This window comes from Loxodonta africana, chromosome X (genome assembly GCF_030014295.1).
Source record: "Loxodonta africana isolate mLoxAfr1 chromosome X, mLoxAfr1.hap2, whole genome shotgun sequence".
Lineage (NCBI taxonomy): Eukaryota > Metazoa > Chordata > Mammalia > Proboscidea > Elephantidae > Loxodonta > Loxodonta africana.
In genome coordinates this window covers 103,411,221-103,428,668 of record NC_087369.1, presented here as the reverse complement: position 1 = coordinate 103,428,668, position 17,448 = coordinate 103,411,221, and positions in this window count along the sequence as shown.

The following is a 17,448-nucleotide window of genomic DNA, read 5'->3' as shown; positions in this document are numbered from 1 at the left end:
TACGGCAGCTAACCAAAGGGTTGGCAGTTTGAATCTGTCAGGCACTCCTTGGAAACTCTATGAGACAGTTCTACTCTGTTCTATAGGGTCCCTACGAGTTGGAATCGACTCGACGGCACTGGGTTTGGTTTGGTTTCAGCCCTTTTTAGAGCTGCTCACACATAGCAAGAGTGTTTATACCGAAGTCCTGGGTGAGCAGAGGAAAGGGGATATCACACCAGTTAAAGTATTTATTCCTCAGACGCAAGTCCAGGGGGGTTGCTGTTAAAATTTTCCATTTGTGGGAAAATCTCCAAAAGGTGCTGCAGTTCATTAAGAAACTTTTCATACTATGTCAACAATGGAGTGGTCTTCAATATAGGCAACAACACATCTTTTTGCCTTGATGATAGACATGTGATCAAGAAGGCAACTCAGTCCTCATCTGTGGCCCATGAACAGTCATGAAGACTGTCAGTTGATCAACAAACCCTGGACACTTTATAGGATACCCATCAAATTGTTCAGTAGACTCAGTGGGGCAGGACAAGGATGTTGCCAGATTACATGAAATGATGGGATTTGTATCCACAAGATGGCATTCTCTTTAGTTAGACACTCAGTTTCTCAGGTCTGTCCCAATTCTTTGCCCTTAAGGTGGCATTTACTGCTTGTAGACCTGATACACTTGTAACTCCAGTGTTACACTGGGAAGAACCTAGTGTCTTTCTGGAAAACCTGGTGGTGTAGCAGTTAAGTGCTAAGGCTGCTAACCAAAAGGTCAGCAGTTTGAATCCACCAGGTTCTCCTTGGAAACTGTATGGGGCAGTTCTACTCTGTCCTATAGGGTCGCTATGACTCAGAATCGACTTGAAGGCAATGGGTTTGGTTCTGGGTTTAGTGTCTTTCCAGAGGTAGTCACGAATACAACATCCCAGAGTCACAATTAGCTGAGGTACCTAAAGGAGCTAAACCAAAAAACAAAAAAACCAAACCCATTGCCCTCAAGTCAATTAGGAGCTAAAAGGCAACAAAGATAGACTTGTGTCTCAAGCAGAGCATGCCTTCAGTGAAATATCTTTTAACAAGACTGAGAATGTTCTTTGTCATGCCCTAAGGTGTTTAGTAAACTTTTAGCAAGTGCTACAGGAGTTGTTCCAAAGGGGCTGCTTGTTCTGTTACAAATTGTAGGAGGGTCAACTCAGTGATTTCCTTGGATGTAATTGATAGCATAGTATGGAAGAGAATTCAAGCTGTGGGGTTAATGTTGATGAAGTATAAAATTCTGTTACAATACTTTTGAAAAAAAACCAGAAGAGTATATGTTTGTGTGTAGAATACAAGAAAAACAATTTTTTAAAAAAGTAGGCCTCAAATGAAGACTCTGAATGTGACATTTGGGGGTGGTTGGTTTCTTGATAGAAAGCACATTTTTGCATATGTCAACATGCCATAGAATAATAGGTTATCTTGTTTTCTTTTGAGAGAGTATCTGCCTATGCTCACCATATATTAAAACAAAACAAAAACCACATATGCTTGTTTCAATGATAGAAACATAGACCAGAGGAATACAAATGAGAACCCAGAAAAAAATCTACCTATTTATGGACAAGTAATTTTTGATGAGGGGTCAAAGCCCATTCAAAAGACCAAAAACAGTCTCTTTAATAAATGTTGTTGACAAAACTTGATATTCACTTGCAGAAAAGTGAAGCAGGACCCACACCTCACACCATACACAAAAACTGATTCAAAATGAATCAAAGACCTAAACATAAAACCTAAAACGATAAAAATGATGGGGAAAAGAATAGGGACAATACTAGGAGTCTTAATACATGGCTTAAACAGTACACAAAACATTATTAACAATGCACAAACACCAGTAGAGAAACTAGATAACTGGGAGCTCCTAAAAATCAAACACCTATGATCATCCAAAGACTTCACCATAGAGTAAAAAATTACCTATAGACCGGGAAAAAAGTTTTAGCTATGACATTTCCAATCAGTGTCTGATCTCTAAAATCTACATTATACTGAAAAAACTCAACTACAAAAAGACAAATAACCCAACTGATAAATTGGGGAAGGATATGAACAGGCACTTCACTAAAGAAGACATTCAGGCGGCTAACAGATACATGAGGAAATGCTCATGATCATTAGCCATTAGAGAAATGCAAATCAAAACTACAATGAGATTCCATCTCACTCCAATAAGGCTGGCATTAATCCAAAAAACACATAATAATAAATGTTGGAGAGGCTGTGGAGAGATTGGAACACCTAAACAGTGCTGGTGGGAATGTAAAATGGTACAACCACTTTGGAAATCCATTTGGCCCTTCCTCAAAAAGCTAGAAATAGAACTACGAAACGATGCAGCAACCCCACCCCTTGTAATATATCCTAGAGAACTAAGAGCCTTTACACGAACAGATATATGCACACCCATGTTCATTGCAGCACTGTTTACAATAGCAAAAAGATGGAAGCAACCAAGGTGCCCATCAACAGATGAATGGATAAGTAAATTATGGTATATTCACACAATGGAATACTACACATCAATAAAGAGCAATGATGAATTCGCAAAACATTTCATAACATGAAGGAATCGGGAAAGCATTATGCTAAGTAAAATTAGTTGCAAAAGATCAAATATTGTACTATGGTACTATGTGCAAAGCACTTTGCTGGCAGCTGAGAGAGGGAAGAACAAAACAGAGTCTGTTTGCTCTTATCTAATATGGGTTCTGAAATGTTACACACACCTGGCACTTGTTAATCCTAAAACTATAAAGTTCCTGGAAGAAAACATAAGGAGAAAATTATTGGACTTACTGTTAAAAAGGAAAAGGCTAACAAACATAACTACAAATGTACCAATAGCAGAAGACAAATTAGATAATTGGAACCAGATAAAAATTAAATATTTATGCCCCTCAAAGACTATCAAAACAGTAAAAAGGCACCTTACTCACTTGGAAAATGTCTTTGGAAATGACATATCCAATAAGGATCTGATCTTTAAATAAATGGAAAATGTCAGCAACAAAAAGACAAACAACCCAATTTAAAAAACGGGCAAATGACATGAACAGACAATTCACCAAAAAGAACATTCAAGCAACCAACAGAAACATGAAAGATACACACTTTAGTGATTAGGGAGATGCAAATCATAACTACAATGAGATACCATCTCACCCGGTTAAAATGGCACTGAAGGAAAAAAAAGAAAAAACAGATAATAACAAACGTTGGTGAGGGTGTGGGGAGACTGGAATCCTTATCCTTTGCTGGTAGAACTGTAAAATGGTACAACCACTATGGAAAAGAGTATGGTGCTTCCTCAAAAAACTAGAAATAGAAATACCTTAAAAAAAAAAAAAAAGATCCAGCAATTCCACTCTTGGGTATATAACCTAGATATCTAATAAAAGAGACATGAACAGACATATGCACACCAATGTTCATTGCAGAATTATTCATAATAACAAAAAAATGGAAACAGCTTAAATGCCCTTCAATAAATGAATGGATAAGCAAAACGTGGTACATGCATACAATGGAATACTATGCAACCGTAAAGAACAATGATGAGTCCAAGAAACATAATATAACAAGGATGAATCTGGAGGACATAATGCTAAGTGAAATAAGTCAATCACATAAAGACAAATATTGTATGATCCCATTTTTATAAGAAAACAAGAATAGATATACAGACAGAGACCAATGTTCATTGGTGGGTACCAGACATGAATGGGAGTGGTAGCAGTAATCACTCTCTAGATTGTAGATACTTGTTATTTTTAGTAATGGGAAAAGTAACACCAAATATGGATGTAATGAGCACAGCTTGACAAGGTAAGCAATGCCACTAAAAAGTGCACAAGAGAAAAGGATATTTGTGTTAAGGAATGTGACATATATAACTTGGCAACATCAACAATAAACAAAAAACAAGTGTATGGTCATGTATGTATGTGTATAGGCATATATGTGTATGGGTAGGTACAGGTGTGTATATATGTGTGCACAGATAAAAGTATCTATATATATGCATGTCTACAGATGTGTGTATACCCATATATATTAATAGAGGACACAGTTACAGATACTTCTCAGACATAATCAAATACCTTGGAAGACTGGCTTTCTGGGCTTGAAGGCTTAGGACCTTAGTGGCATGAAACAACTCAGTCAATTGGCATAATATAGTTCACAAATTTCATGTGCTGCATCCTAGTGAGGTGAGTAGCATCTAGAATCTTTAAATCTTGCTAGCAGCCATCTAAGATGCAACTATTGGTCTCTACTCTTCAGGAACAAAGGGAAAGAAGGAAACCAAAGTCTCAGAGAAGAAACTAGTCTACAGGGTTAATAGACTACTTAAGCCGAGGCTTCATCTACCCTGAAAACAGAAGAACTAGATGGTGCCTGGCTACTAATACTGACCATTCTGATCAGAACGATAGTAGACGGATGCTGATAGAACAGGACAAAAAAGCAGAAAAAATTCAAATCCTTACAAAGTCCAGATGTACTGGACCAGTCGAGACTAGAGGACTCCCTAAGACTATCACACTGAGATACTCTTTAAACCTTGAACCAAAACTATCTCCTGAGGTCACCTTTTAGCAAAATAACAGATCGGTATGCAAAATAAAGGACATTACTTGTGAGTATGGTGCTCCATTAAAACAAGTCACCTATGTGAGATCAAAAGATCAACAATTACTCTAAATCAAAGATGAAAAGACAATGGGGCAGGGAAACTAGAGCACTGAAAAATGCAACAGCCAGAACACAAACTGAAGAGAATGTTGACACACTGTGAAAAACGTAACTAATGTCACTGAAAAATTTGTATAGAAATTGTCAAATGGGAACCTAATTTGCTATGTAAACTTTCATCAAAAACACAATTAAAATAGTATTAAAAAAAATGCTTGTGTTCTAGCTGCAGAATGAATGTAGAAGATTATGCAGGAGACCAGAAAATCTATTCCTTCTAATGCATTAAGAAAAGGAAAGGAAAAAATATAGTGATGTCAATTCTCTAAGGAACTCAAACCATGAATACAATATTTTCATGTTTTTTTAGTTATGCCCATGCCAACCATGTGTTTGATTTTACATACCAATAAAAATATGCATATATGTGTGTATATATATAACTTAATAACATTTAAAAAGACATTAACTCAAAAGATTTTGAAGATAATTTAAAAAATTAAAATAGGAGCTATTTTAGTATTTATTCCTTTTTTTTTCCTTATTTTCTTATTCCAGGTATTTCTGCACAGCTCGCACAAGACAAAGTAATCAAGCAGACAACACACTTGCTTTGGAGGACTTTCAATATAAGCCCGTCTTTGGCATAGACCAAGAGGGACAATTATAGGAATAAAAAGAGATAACTTAAAATTATACACAAAATAGTAAGTACAATGTTCGAGCTGGAAGCAGATACTTTAACAAATGTGTTTAAATGAAAGACAATGGAGATGAGGTCTACTGCCATTCTTTCTTTTGCAAGAAATGGTTTATTAGAAGACCAAATTTGCTAGAGGAAATCTTAAAATTGAGGATAGAACATAGACAATTAGAGCTGGAAGAAAGGAATTCAGTCCAACTAGTCCAACCCTCTTGAACTATAGAAAAGAAAATTGGGATTCAGAGATATGAAGTGGCAAATCTCACTTCACATGACAATTTGGTGGCAGAGCTAGGAACTGTACACCAGTTTGATCTTCCTTATCTCAGTGGGCATTTTCCCTGCTTCTTCCACAGGCATACATTTGGACACCCTTTTAGCTCAGTAATAAAATCACTCCTGCGGCTCACCCTCAGGCAAAGACTAGAAGGGCCCATAAAACAAAACGAGACTAAAGGGGCACACTAGCACAGGGGCAAGGATGAGAAGGCAGGAGGGGACAGGAGAGCTGGTAATACCAAAGCCAAGGTCAAGAAGGGGAGAGTGTTGACATGTTATAGAGTTGGTAACAAATGTCACAAAACAGTATGTGTACTAATTTTTTAATGAGAAGCTACCTTTTCTGTAAACCTTCATCTGCAGTACAATAATAATAACTAAATATATGATATGGCCTTTGAGCTAAGTCTTGAGGGGAAAAAAAAAAAAACACCAGCAGCAACAAAAGCAACAGCATGTACTTATAGCATGTGCAGATGAATCCCCGTGATTCTAAGTTAAAAAAGACCCACTTACTAAAACAAATGGGAATATAATAAACTGACTTTATGCTGGAGTTTTTAGATCAGGGCTTCTCAACCCGGGCACTCCCGACATTTTGGGCTGCATAATTCTACATTGTGGGGGCTGGCCTGTGTGTTGCAGAATGTTTATCAGGATCACTGGCCTCTATCCTCACTATGCCAGTAGCACCCCCCACGCAAATCCTGTTGTGAAAATGAAAAATGTCTCCAGACATTGTCTAATGTTTTCTGGGGGCAAAAATCGCCCCCAGTTGAGAATCACTGGTTTACAGGAAATTTTCTATAAGCCTAGGCTTTTGAAAATCACTTGTAATTCTTCCAGCTCAAGTTTTATTGTTTCAACCACATGCACTCAGCAAAGAATTCAAAACAATGTACATGAAATGAACTTTCCATTAATTCCTTTTAAACTATTACTGCCATCCATTGTCATGGAGTTGATCCTGACTTAAGGTGATCCCATGAGTTTCAGAGTAAAATTAAACTTCATAGGGAATTCAATGGCTATAATCTTACGGAAGCGTATTGCCAGATCTTTCTTCCGTAGTGCCTCTGGGTGAATTCAAACTGGGAACCTTTTTGTTAGTAGCCAAGTGTAAACTTTTGCACCACCCAATGACCTTTTACCTTTAAATACACTCTCCCATTTCAAAAAAATCAACCATGTAAATCCTTTGACTACTTTCTCCTTGTGAAGATCTATCTTCTAATGAGGAAAAAAGCAGTTTGTGCCGGCCCAGTAAGGAAACTTTAATGAGAGTCATTGACATCTTCGACACCTCCATCAAATTACAAAAGGAACCATGGAATATATACTCTATGGAATCCAAGAAAGAAAACTGAGTAAGGCATATATTCTATAAGTAAACATATGATATTTACCAGACTTAAGAAACACAGATATTAGTGAAAAAGATTACCCTTGAACGTAAATCATGTCCTTTGAGAGATTCTTGAGAGTGACTCAAATATGCAACACATTTTTTTGAATCATTAATAGGTCCTAAAATCATTATATGTCTGCAAACCTATCATCGTTATTTTTTTTAATGTTACCATCTCATAATTCATATAAGAAAAGTCCATTAAATGTTTGTTGAATGGGTGGATGTCCCAGCCTTTTATTTCACAGCATACCTAAACAGCTTAATTAAAAAGAATTTACTTATAATGGTTGCACAACATGAAAAATGTAATCAATGGCCCTGAATTATACATGTAGAAATTGTTGAATTGGCAAATGCTTTGTTATGTATATTTTCACCACAATAAAATTTAAAAAAAATTAAGAATATATTTAACAAAGTATCTTTGGAAAAAAATCAATATTCTATAGTTTTCTCCTGTGTCTAATTTAAATATATAACAACCTGATTGTTTGGAAACTCCAAGTAGTTCTACGGTTAGAACAAGGAGTGCAATATCAAGAGAGATGAGAGAAGAGAATGAAAAGGAAAGTAGGGGTCATGTCCTGAAAGACCTTGCATACCCTCTAAGCTTGCATTTTACTCTAAGTTCACTGTAAAGTCATTAATAGTTAATAAATAAGCTGGAGAGGGAGAGGAAAAGAGAGAGGGAGAATGAGAGGAGAAGGAAAGGAGGAAGAGGGAGAGAAAGAGAGACAAAGACAGAAAGAAAGCATGATCAGATTTCCATTTTCTGTATGTAGTGGGAAGAAAGTAAAAGTGTTATTTAAATTAAGAACTAAATAAGGGTGTTGATGTGTAAACATGGGAGATGAGAGACCACTTTAACTGCGGCAGCTCAATGCGTATGTGTGTTTTTGTTGTTGTTGTCATTGTTTTTTATGTATTGGGCCTCTGCATATAGTTCTGTTTAAAGGATGGTTTACATTTCTGTAGGAATGTTTGAAAAACAGTACTCTATAGCATGTATTTCAGAGAAATTATATCATGCCCTTTAAATTTTTTCTCTAAACTGTTTATGTATGTTAGACTTCTCCAGGTTAAACTCCATACCCCCTGAGAAGTTTCCCAAAACTATTCTAGTCCCCCAATATTTTTCCAATCTCTGGGTTAAATTATCATTGCATGAAATTTATTTTGGTTCAGTACCACTTTAGTTTTTATTTTCCCATTTATCTAATTTTCCTTCACAAATAGTTTGCAATCACTCTGAAGACAGTAACTGTAAAACCTCTGACTTTTGTATAAACTGGTAATAATGGTTTTAAAAATGTCTGTTGGCGGATTAAATTAAAAATCGGACCAAATTCGTGCTGAGTAATCAAATAATACCTGTTCAATAAATGGTTAATAAATTACCATGTATGCTACAATAAAAAGAACAGGCTACCCAGGTTCATGTTGTTATTGCTGGGTGCACTCAAGTCAGTTCTGACTCATAGCGACACTATGTACAACAGAATGAAACACTACCCAGATCTGCTCCATCCTCATGATCATTGTTATGCTTGAACCCATTGTTGCAGCCACTGTGTCAATCCATCTCATTGAGGGTCTTTCTCTTTTTCCCTGACCCTCCACTTTACCAAGCATGATGTCCTTCTCCAGGGACTGATCCTCCTAATCACATGTCCAAAGTATGTGAGACATAGTCTCGCCATTCTTGCTTCTAAGGAACAGTTTGGCTATACTGCTTCCAAGAAGGATTTGTTCGTTCTTTTGGCAGTCCACAGTATATTTAATATTCTTCACCAACACCACAACTCAAAGGCATCAATTCTTCGGTCTTCCTTATTCATCGTCCAGCTTTTGCATGCACACGAGGCTATTGAAAACACCACAGCTTGGGTCAGGTGCACCTTAGTCCTTAAAGTGACTTCTTCGCTTTTTTAAAACTTTAAAGAGGTCTTTTGCAGTACATTTGCCCGATGCAATACGCCTTTTGATTTCTTGACTGCTGCTTCCATGGGTGTTGGTTGTGGATCCAAGTAAAATGAAATTCTTGACAACTTCAATCTTTTCTCCATTTATCGTGATGTTGTTTATTAGTCCAGTTGTGAGGAGTTTTTTCTTTATGTTGAGGTATAATCCATACTGAAGCTGTGGCCTTTGATCTTCATCAGTGATTGCTTCAAGTTCTCTTCACTTTCAGCAAGCAAAGATGTGTCATCTGCATAAAGCAGGTTGTTAATGAGTCTTCTTCCAATCCTGATGCCCCCTGCTTCTTCAAAAATCTAGCTTCTCAGATTATTTCGTCAGCATACAGGTTGAATAAATATGGTGAAAGGATACAACCCTGAAGTGCACCTTTCCTGACCTTAAACCATGCGGTTTCACCTTGTCCTGTTCGAATGACTGCCCCTTGATCTATATACAGGTTCCTCAAGAACACAATTAAGTGTCCTGGAACTAGCATTCTTTGCAACGTTATCCATGATTTGTTATGATCCACACAGTCGAATGCCTTTGCATAGTCAATAAAACACAGGTAAACATCCTTCTAGCATTCTCTGCTTTCAGCCAGGATCCATCTGACATCAGCAATAATATTCCTGGTTCCACATCCTCTTCTGAATCCAGCTTGAATTTCTGGCAGTTCCCTGTTGATGAACTCCTGCAACCACATTTGAGTAATCTTTAGCAAAATTTTACTTGCGTGTGATATTAATGGTATCGTTCGATAATTTCCACATTTGGTTGACTCACCTTTCTTTGGAATAGACATAAATATGGATCTCTTCCAGTCAATTGGCCAGGTAGCTGACTTCCAAATTTCTTGGCATGGACGAGAGCGCACTTCCAGTGCTGCATCCCTTTGTTAAAATATCTCAATTAGTATTCCGTCAATTCCTGGAGCCTTGTTTTTCACCAATGCTTTCAGTGTAACTTGGACTTCTTCCTTCAGTGCCATCGGTTCTTGATGGTATGCTACCTCCTGAAATGATTGAAACTCCACCAATTCTTTTTGGTACAGTGACTGTGTGTACTTCAGTATTTTCCCCATAGAATCCTTCACTATTGCTACTCGAGGTTTGAATTTTTTCTTCCGTTCCTTCAGCTTGAGAGATGCAGAGCATATTCTTCCCTTTTGGTTTTCTAACTCCAGGTCTCTGCACATGTCATTATAATACTTTGTCTTCTCGAGCCACCCTTTGAAATGTTCTGTTCAGCTCATTTACTTCATCATTTCTTGCCTTTGCTTTCGCTATTTGACGTTCAACAGCAAGTTTCAGAGTTTCTCTGGAATCCATTTTGGTCTTTTCTTTCTTTCCTGTCTTTTTAATGACCTCTTGCTTTCTTCTTGTATGATGCCCTTGATGTCATTCCACAACCCTTCTTGTCTTCAGTCATTAGTGTTTAATGAGTCAAATCTATTCTTGCAATGGTTTCTAAATTCAAGTGGGATATATTTGAGACTATACTTTGGCTCTTGTGGATTTATTCTAATTTTCTTCCGTTCAACTCGAACTTGCATATGAGCAGTTGATGGTCTGTTCCGCCATCAGCCCCTGCCCTTGTTGTTACTGATGATATTGAGCTTTTTCATCATCTCTTTCTGCAATGTAGTTGATTTGATTCCTGTATATGCATCCAATGAGATTCACCTGTATAGTTTCTGTTTTCCATTGTTGAAAAAAGCGTTTGCAGTGAAGGAGTGTTTGGTCTTGCAAAATTCTACCACATGATCTCTGGCATCGTTTCTGTTGCCAAGGCCATATTTTCCAAATTCCCATCCTTCTTTGTTTCCATCTTTTGAATTCCAATCATCAGTAATTATCAGTGCATCCTGATTCCATGTTTGATCAATTTCAGATTGTAGAAGTTGGTAAAAACCTTCAATTTCTTCATCTTTGGCCTTAGTGGTTGGTGCACAAATTTGAATAACAGTTGTATTAACTGGTCTTCCTTGTAGGTGTATGGATATTATCCTATCACTGACAACATTATACTTAAGGATAGATCTTGAAATGTTCCTTTGATGATGAATGCAATTCCATTCCTCTTCAATTTGTCATTTCTGGCATATGATTGCCTGATTCAAACTGGCCAATACAAGTCCATTTCAGCTCACTAATGCCTAGGATATCTGTTTATGCATTCCATTTCATTTCACGCAATTCTCAATTTTCTTAGATTCATACTTCATGCATTCCAGGTTCTGATTATTAATGGATGTTTGCAGCTGTTTCTTCTCATTTTAAGTCCTGCCACATCAGGAAAAGAAGGGCCTGTAAGTTGACTCCATCCATGTCATTAAATTATACTGTACTTTGAGGAGGCATCTCTGCCCCTGTTATCTTTTGAGTGCCTTTCAACCTGAGGGGCTCATCTTCTGGCACTATATCAGACAATGTTCCACTGCTGTTCATAAGGTTTTCACCGGCCAATTATTTTCAGAAGTAGACCGCCAGGCCATTTTTCCCAGACTGTCTGGAAGCTCAGGTGAAACCTGTCCACCGTGTGTGACTGTGCTGCTATTTGAATACCAGTGGCATAGCTTCCAGCATCACAATAACACACAAGCCCCTACAGTATGACAAACTGACAGCCCATGTGGATTATAAATGCTAGATTGTTTCACTTTTATTCATTAAAAGGAATTTGCTTCTTGTATTTCAATATCTATTTTTCTTAGAGCAATCGCTTCAGCTAATGTTGACAAAGTCCCAAACTGACCAATAAACAACTTTTTCAGTTTATCATTAAAGTTATTTATTTTCATCCCACTCAAAAAAATACTCTTCCCCAAATTATTAAAAAATAAAGCAGCCTTTTGAAATTATAGTTGGAGCTAGTTATAATTACATAAAATTAATGAAATCTTTTAGGGATAAAAATCAAATAATACGTGATTTTTTTGAGATATATGCTTGTTTTTCCCTTCAGACATATACATAATGAGAACACTAACTTGGCCCTTGGTACACCTACAATTCTAATATATGAAGATTGGAGTTTATTTCTTGACTGAATAATGTTACATGCCATATCCAAATTTTCCTTATATTTTTTGTTAACCAGACATATGACGTAAAATCTTGGGCTGCAGCATAGTCTTAGTGCACAAGTGAAGTGATACAAAAAAATCAGGCAATCAACAGCAAACTTTGTTTTAAATGGATATATTTGCCTGAACTACCCAGATAATGCTAGCAAGAATAGATTTTTGTGTGGGAATCATCCTAACAACTGCTTCCAATTATTCCAGCATTTCATGTTTAGGCACAGCCTGTGCCTACACGGGCTAAACCAGCAGGGTTCGGTATATTAACCAGCTCCTTTAGTTTTTAGCTCTGCTGTAGAGTTCTACTTAATCCTCCTAGGATGAGCTGTGCGTGTGTGAAGGTCAGACAATCATTAACGGAAACAACATGACCAGTTTTACTGAGCGGAAATCTCACAATCTTAGGAAATAATGAGCCTAATGTTTTAATATGTAAATCTCCATTTTGGGAAGTTCTATTAACTTAATAATTCATTATGACAGTTAACTAAAAGTGGCATCTCCTTAGTTTTCCACTAATTCTTTTTTTCTATTTTCTGTGTTTAATCAAAATATATGTTTTCTACTTCAGCAAGTAATATCAAATGGACATCTAATGGGGACTGCATAATAAACATTCACTCACCTATTTACGTATGATCTCCTTTAAACCCAGAGTAGCATCACTACCATTTTTTAAGTTTTACAGCTTTCTCATATATAATTTGTATGTTATTTAAATGCAAATCATGTTAAGTTTAGTCTTAAAACAGCAGCATCAGTAATATAAGCCCTCATTTATGTGTTTTTTTATGGGCAAGTTGGGTGCCTTGCAAAGGATTCCAACAGATGCTTTGCTTTAATGATATTTCTAATCATCACATTTATGCTCCAAGGATATTTTTTTTGCTTTATACTGTTGTCATGTTTTTGCCTTGTTACTACCAAATACTTTTTTAAATTTTATTAAGACATATTGAAGCTTTTCTTGTGGTTTCCTTCTGAGTCTGTAGCCATTGTTGTTGTTTTAAACATGTACTTACTTTCTTTTTATTCTCTTTGATTTATTTCCTGCATTCATCTGTCAAGTCTCCAGCGATATAGACTAAGTTGACGATGACAACAGCTGGCAACCTAATGGGTTTATCATTTCCTAAATCTGAAGATATGCTGTGATATTTCAATAGCACAAGATCAATTGAATTCATCCCTTATGTATTTCCTGTTTGTTTATAAGATGAAGCAATGATTTGAAAAAGAGCTGAATTGCAACAACTTTTTCATTTTCAAAGGGTTGTATCAGAAAGTGGTGTTAACTTTATTTGCTATTTCTGAGTTTAAAAATAAAAATGCAAGCATTTTCAATTATGTTTATCTTAAAATAGCTGAAAAATAAAGTCTATTGATTTCAAACAATTAAAAATCTTCAGGAAGCGGGTTTTTTTTTAAATGATTTTTTGCACAAAGGATCTGTTTCTTATCATTTTCTGTGTAACAAAGACTATTCCTGAGTTCTGATTATTTTATTTATATTGAGAACCATGAAATAGAAAGCAAAAGGCAGAGTAATTTCATACTATAACAGTATTTTTTGGCAAAAACTTGAATATGGAAGCTAAAAAACTAAGTAACACTGAGGTGTCTGTCATTTTAAAGTAAGTTCATATTTTTTACAAAACACTGTTGCCTCTATCTTACAGGGAAAAATGCAGCACCAGAAATCACAAAAAATAATTACAGTGTGGCTTAGCATTTCATATAGTGTACCTTTTCTTTTACAATAACAAGTTCAAGTCCCATCAGTATTATAAAACATTTCATACTTGGGTGGATAACGGAGTATCAGAAAATATTCTATGTGAGGCTTCTGTGCTATAGAAAATGAAAATCTAAAATTCAATTTAATAGTGAGTGGTGCCTTTTTTTTTTTTTTTTTTTTTTTTAGTGGTGAAGTACTACAGCTGCTAAACAAAATGTAGGCAGTTTGAATCCACCAGGCACTCTGGAAACACTGAGCGGTAGTTCTACTTTGTTCTGTAGGGTGGCTATGAGTCAGAATCGACTCGACGACAACGGGTTTGTTTGGTTTTTTTTTTTTTGTATTCCCTGGTAATTTTTGCAAGATTAAAGATTTTGTCTCTCATTTTTATAGAATCTGGGTAATAATATTGAACAGCAGGTACAATTTTATCACTACATTCTTTCTAGCCTAATTTAAGATCATTGTCACCAAAGCTACATTCTTCAGTTATTACTCCCATAGAAATAATTTTCATAAGGGCTAAAGAATAAAACATTCAAATAAGATACATATAAAAATATTTTCAAGAAAGATGTACATAGTAACAAATCAGAAATCTATGCATTGAATAAATCAATGCATAATTAGAGCAAGACTATATGTAGAAGCCTACACTTCAACACGCAAACTTTACCCATGATGATATTTGAATATACTAATAGTAACAAAATTGTGATGCTGACATTTTCTTCTTTGGTTCCAGAGGGTAACAGAAGGGCTGCAGAAAAAAACGGAATGGTATATACTCGTTTTGGTGATGAATATGTTTAGATAATATACTGATTAACAGGGTTGAGCCAGCTTCCAAGCCGTCGCAATGCAGACTTTATGAATAGCATTCCCAAGAAGAATGCTAACCCCCCATTGTTTCCATACAGCTACAGAATGAAGTTGTCTATCTCAAAAGCATTCATAGCTAGACTTACATTGCAACTGAAGGGGGGAAAAGTGGTCACCTCTCCTCCTGCCCCCATTCATCACCCCTTCTCCTGTTCTAATTAATATGTTTCCCTTTATTTGGTTGGATATATAATAACACTGACTACATAAAAATATTGTGTTTAAGTAAATCTAATAATAAATTTTTCTTTAAACCAGCATATTCCATAGTTTTTAAGATTCCACATTAGGCTGTATTTACCTTACAGTCAATGTCATACTATAGTTTAATTGGCAGTGCTTTTTCTATCTTAGTGTTATATATATATATATATATAGTGTTATATAACATGATGCATAATATAATTAACCTCATCTTATTAACTTTGACAAAATATGGTATGTTCTCCAGGAATAATTACCCTGGTACTTTCTAGCTTCCAAAAAGACTATCTCTGGAAACCATAGTTGTTGTTTCTGTGCTCAAAATTATGAAGATGGTAGGATGTAGAAAAAAATCTTTATTTTTTTAAATTTCCACTCCAAATGGGGAAAGGTAGGAGGAATACAAAGAAATGTTTTAATTTCTTCCTCTATCCATTCAATTGTTTTATTTTCCATCTTATTCAAACTCTCTCTTTGGATTATCATACAGGTATTTACATTTCTGAGGAGAGAAAAATGGAAGGTTTTTCTCAATCTGACAAATACAACTTCTAGATAAGAATGTATTTTCATTTGGTTGTGAACATATTTTTGTGTGTACAAATATGACTTAGATATTATATTTATGTTTAAGGATTTTACATCATAATAGGGACTTTTTTCATAAATCCAATTGAATGCTGTAGGTACTACTAAGAGATGAAGAAAATACTAGAAGATCAAGGGGTTACTTATCATTTCTACTGGAGTGATCAGAGAAGGCTTCATACAAGAATTAGCATTTGATGTTGGAGAGGCTGTGGGGAGATCAGAACTCTTATGCACTGTTGGTGGGAATGCAAAATGATACAGCCATTTTGGAAAACAATATAGTGTTTCCTTGGAAAGCTAGAAATAGAAATATCATATGATTCAGCAATCCTACTCCTAGGAATATATCCTAGAGAAATAAGAGCTGTCACACGAATAGACACATGCATACCCATGTTCACTGAAGCATTGTTCACAATAGCAAAAAGATGGAAACAACTTAGATGCCCATTAACAGATGCATGGATAAACAAACTGTGGTACATACACACATTGAAGTATTATAGGATGATAAAAAACAATAATGAATCTGTGAAGCATCTCATACATTGATGAATCTGGAAGGCATTATGCTGAGTGAAATAAGTCCATCACAAAAGAACAAATATTGTATGAGACCACTACTATAAAAACTCATGAAAATGTTTACACATAAAAAGAAACAATCTTAGATGGTTACAAGGGTGAGGAGGGGTGGGGATGGAAAAACCCTAAATAGATAATAGATAAGTGGTAACTTTGGTGAAGGGTAAGGCAGTACACAGTACTGAGGAAGCCAGTGCAACTTGTCCAAGGCAAGGTCATGGAAGCTCCATAGACACATCGAAACTCCCTGAGGGACTGAATTGCTGGGCTGAGGTGTGCGGACTATGGTCTCAGGGAACAGCTAGCTCAGTTGGAGTAACATAGTGTATAAAGAAAATGTTCTACATTCTACTTTGGTGATTAGCGTCTGGGGTCTTAAAAGCCTGTGAGTGGCCATCTAGGATACTCCACCAGGTCTCACCACTTCGGGAGCAAGGAAGAATGAAGAAAAGTAAAGATGCAAGGGAAAGATTACTCCAAAGGACTAATGGACCACAACTACCATGGCCTCCACCAGACTGAGTCCAGTACAGATAGGTGGTGCCTGGCTACCACCACTGACTGCTATGACAGGGATCTCCATAGAGGGTACCAGATGCAGCTGGAGGAAAATGTAGGACAAAATTCTAACTCACGAAAAAAAAGACCAGACCTACTGGTCTTACAGACTGAAGAAACCCCGAGAGTATGGTCCCCGGACACCCTATTAGCTCAGAAATGAAGTCACTCCTGAGGTTCACCCTAAAGATTAGGCAGGCTTATAAAACAAAACAAGACTAAATGAGCACACCAGCCCAGGGGCAAGGACTAGAGAAGGCAGGAGGGGACAAGAAAGCTGGTAATAAGGAACCCAGGTCGAGAGGGAAGAGTGTTGACATGTTTTGGGGTTGTTAAACAATGTCATAAAACAACATGTGTACTAACTGTTTAATTAGAAGCTAGTATGTTCTGTAAACCTTTATCTAAAGTACAATTAAAAAAAAGAAGAAGAAAAAAAAGAATGAACATTTGAGTTGGTATTAAAAGAGTGGAAATGTATGTAGAGGTTTGGGAGAAATGATGAGAATAAAGCAAGAATGAACAACACAATCGAAAACATCAAGGCAGCAAATCACAGAATAAGTGGGAAGAATGACACGTTTTGGCTAAAACGTAGGCTACACTGAGGTTGTATTTTGGCCTAGAGGGTGTGGAGGGTTTTGAAAGTCAGACTAAATTGTTTTTTTACTCTCTATATAATGAGAGTCATTGCATATTACACGTAGCAAATTAGCTTGAAAGCA